At 43.1% G+C, this 4,665-nt stretch overlaps 1 pseudogene; it reads right to left on the bottom strand.

The window, feature by feature from the left end:
* Positions 1-732: 732 nt before the first annotated feature.
* LOC126525249 (uncharacterized) lies at positions 733-4,665 on the bottom strand (annotated as a pseudogene).

Raw genomic sequence — 4,665 nt, 5'->3', positions numbered from 1 at the left:
TCTCCTTCACCTACCATACCATTAAGACCACCCCGTTGGAAACTCCACCTAGCAGACTGGCCTCTCTTTACTGAAAAGGCCAGTCTGGATAACATATCAGATGAGCTTACCATAGATGAAATGAATGATAAGATCACCGCCTGTATACTTGCTGCAGCAGCAGAAACAATCCCACAATCCTCTGGCTTATTAAGAAAAAACCTGAAACCCTGGTGGACGAAGGAATGTACACAAACAAAAGAACTACAAAACAAAGCGTGGGGTATCTTTCGGCGATACCCAACACAAGACAATCTACTCTCCTTCAAAAAAGCCAAAGCGAAAGCCAGGTACACACGCAGACAAGCCGAAAGACAGTCCTGGAAAAATTATGTCTCGTCTATAAATAGTTCAATAACATCCAAACGAATGTGGGATCAGCTTTGCAAGTTTAGAGGCGATTACGCTTCTTACACTATCCCCATACTGTCACCTCCAGGCACACAAACAAATATAGAAGAACAAGCAGACATATTAGGGCAACATTTCCATGATATATCAAGCTCGAAAAACTACTCTGCTGCATTCCTGAAACATAAGCAATTAGCAGAAAAACTAAAGCTTCCGACCACAGGAAGTTCAGAAAGACTGTATAACGGCCCTCTAACACTTCCAGAAATCAACAGAGTCCTTACTAGTGGCAAAAAAACAGCACCCGGTCCGGACAGGGTACACTATACAATGCTAGCCCACCTATCCCCTAAAGCAGTTGAGACCTTGCTTCATTTTTTCAACATAATCTGGGAAACGGGGAAAATGCCCAAAGAGTGGAAGAAAGCTATCATAATCCCGTTCTTGAAAGCCGGAAAGTCTCCCACAACAGCAACCAGTTATAGACCCATAGCACTCACAAGCTGTCTTGCAAAGTCCTATGAGGCCATCATCAACATAAGATTGACATACGTCCTTGACACAGAGAAGCTGCTAGATAACCATTGGTGTGGATACAAGAAAGGTTTCTCCACAACAGATCACCTAGTCCGGCTAGAAGACGAGATACGTGCAGCCTTCCTACACAAACAATATTGTCTCACTGTTTTCTTTGACTTAGAAAGGGCGTACGACACAACATGGAGGTTTGGTATATTAAGGGACTTAGCAGATTTAGGAATCCGAGGTAGAATGCTGAAATGTCTAGCCGATTTCATGTCGGACCGAACATTCCAGGTGCGTTTAGGAACGACATTGTCACGTGTATTCAATCAGGAAAATGGTGTGCCACAAGGATGCGTACTAAGCACAACACTCTTTATAGTAAAAATGAACTCCGTTAACAAAGTCATTCCCCCCTCTGTTATGCACTCCATATACGTCGATGATCTGCAAATAGCGTGCCGCGCCTCAAACTTACAAACATGTGAAAGGCAGCTCCAGATAACAATTAATAAACTAACCGAATGGGCTGAGAAAAATGGCTTCCGCTTCTCTACCCAAAAAACCGTTACAGTGCTATTCTCGCAAAAACGAGGGTTGTATTTAGACCCAGATTTAAAAATGAATAATGTCGCGCTGCCGGTGAAACAAGAATATAAATTCTTGGGAGTAACCTTTGACAAAAAACTAAACTTCCTATCCCACATTAAAGCACTAAAGACTAAGGCAAATAAAGCATTGAATATCCTCAAAGTTTTATCTCATAAGCACTGGGGTTCCGACCGAACCTGTCTTTTACGTATTTACCGGTCTCTTGTGCGTAGCCTTTTAGACTACGGCTCCGTGGTTTACGGTTCAGCCAGAATATCCTACATCCAACGACTTGATCCGGCGCATAACCTTGGACTGCGACTGGCAAGTGGTGCCTACCGAACTTCACCTATTCTAAGTTTATACGTCGAGTGTAATGAACCCTCCTTACAGCAGCGCAGAGCATTCCTCACATTTTCCTACGTACTCAAAATTCAGTCATCACCCCAACACATATGCTACAACATCCTCACACAATGCAACACACGCTTACACTACACAAATAAACCGAACATGATTAGGCCACTTGTCCTGCGGTATGAGCAATACTGTCGGGATTATGACATTCCCCACGAAGTCCTCCAGGTTGCCAAGAAACCACAACGGTTGGCCCCGTGGTACGATTTCACACAGTTGTGCGACTGGACAATGACACATTTAAAGAAGAAAGACACCCCACACGAACACATTATACAAGAATTCCGTGCACTTCAGGACAAATATCAAAATAACATGCAATATTACACTGATGGCTCTAAAACAAAAAATCACGTGGGTGTGGGGGCCGTAACAGAAAGTTGGGAAACAAGTATCCGATTGCCACAACACGCCTCTGTGTTCACGGCCGAAGTTTACGCTATATGGGTTGTTGTTAAAAAGATAATCACTGACAAACACAAACATGCACTCATATACACTGATTCTTTAAGCACACTGAATGCCCTACAGCTGAAATCTGAGTGTGAACCCCTGATAGGAGACATTTTAAATATGTTGGCGCTTAACGAATACGGTAGGTCAATTCGTTTCTGTTGGGTCCCAAGCCATGTTGGGATACCAGGTAACGAAGCAGCTGATAGATGTGCATTGATGGCAGCACACAAAGGTATCACGAACACGAAACTCCCATATAATGATAGCATCCGTGCAATTAGAAAAGCCTTCACGGTAAAATGGCAACGCGAATGGGACCGTTGTGCCAACAACAAGCTACATCTCACGAAACCCATAGTTGGCGAGTGGAAGTCATGCTATCATCAGGAGCGGTTCATCGAAGTAGTTTTATGCCGACTGCGCATTGGGCACACACACCTCACGCACAATTACTTACTCACCAAAGAAGACACACCAACATGCGAGAAATGTCAACAGCCACTAACAGTTATGCACATATTACTCACATGTACGCAGACTGAAACACACAGACGAACACTTTTGCACAAATTATATCAACTACACATACCTTTACACCCTGCTCTAATTTTAGGTGATGATCCGCTAGTCCCATTGAGTGACGTCCGTAAATTTCTACACGACACTGGATTTCTACATAAAATATAGATTAACAAAGCCTTTTCCTTCATAAACTTGATTTTAAAACACCTCGTGTTTGGCGCAGCATAGCCTCAGCCGCTTTTGCGCCATTAAACCCCATTCAACTAACTAACTTTAAAATATTGGTGCTTTGCCTCAAATGCATTGCCCATAGCAGGCTCATTGGTCCGAATTTCTCTCTGTGCGAAGGGTAGTGTATGAAGTAATGCATTTTACATGAAAGTGATACTGATGGAAACAATGCTGTGAAGTCAAGACAAAAGAAATGAATCTTTCTTCGCAAGTAGGCAATATGTGCAACTGGAATTTTATGACTCATTACAATGTCAACAATTTCGCGGAGAAGTAGGTAAAGCTGCCAAACTGCATTGTCTGAAGGGACGCTATCCCCAACAAAGAAGGTTAGGTTGCGAAATAGGCAAAATACTTCTGTTGCCGACCCCTTTTCCTAGAATATATGGCTGAGAAATGGGCTCTGGTTTGCTGCCAATATGAGGATAATAAATCCATTCTGACATGCTTTTGTTCGAATCACCAAGTGAAAATAATCGTTGTTCAATTAATGAAGAGATTATATGCTGCAGTGCAAATGGCAGGACTCCTTCAAGCAGGTCATGCATTATATCTGGTGGAAGGTGTAGCGTCGGATCAAAGCCGGGGCATAAAAGAGCACATGGCTCCTTGACCCCATACAATATGACAGAGTCGGCAGCTCTGCACTCAACATACTCAAGTGGTGTTTGTGCCCTTTCGGCGAGCGAAGCACAAAATCGTCTTCTAAATACTTGTAGTGAGTTTCGTTCCGCAGAGCCATGCATGCCTACAAATTCTTCCTTGGCTGAATGTGCATTTGAAGCCTCCAATTCTATGGCTAGACAAATTGTCACCAGTGAAAATGAAAACAGATCCCTTTACCAGGTTTCCGTTCACAGTTATGCTGTGATTTGCTATTATCCTGATATCTGTGATGAATGGCTCAAGAATCTTACAAAATCCATATGTGGCAATATGCTTATCTTTGACAAGGAGTAAGAGATGAATACCTGACAGTGCTGACCGCAACTTCACATCAACATTTAGCACTGAGAAGTAGACACCAGTCATTTTATGTTTTCCTCTCTTGCTGCCTAGTGGATTGCACAGTTCAAACTTATCACTGTACAACTGCAGGCAAAGTTTACTAGTATCACCTGCAAAGTACTTATGGTTTTGAAATGCACTTTCATCAAATACCGAATGCATGTAACCATCTGCACAGGAGTAACCGCTGCACTCATTTGACAGTTGTGAATGTTCAAGAATGCACTTCAGCATTTCACAGACAGCAACGTATTCCATGGTGTCACCTCCATGCAACACTACCGTACGGGATTGAACAAGTGGAAAATGTGCTTTCCAGTAAGTTGTCCGGCCAGATCTTGTCCGTAGGTGGTTGCGTTGCTGCTTGGAAATCTCTTCTATGTTGATGGATGGCTCGTCTTAAGGTTGTATCTGCCGATCGTGTGCGATGGTTTCCACGAAGTCAATAACATCATTGGTTAATCCGTGCACAGTGGCTTCAGGTAGCCGCCTTCCTTCCTTCCATTTGAGTAGTACTGACAGAGTCAT

The sequence above is a fragment of the Dermacentor andersoni genome, chromosome 3, assembly GCF_023375885.2.
Source record: "Dermacentor andersoni chromosome 3, qqDerAnde1_hic_scaffold, whole genome shotgun sequence".
Lineage (NCBI taxonomy): Eukaryota > Metazoa > Arthropoda > Arachnida > Ixodida > Ixodidae > Dermacentor > Dermacentor andersoni.
Note: the sequence above shows the minus strand (reverse complement) of the source record. Positions and strands in the feature narration are given on the sequence as shown.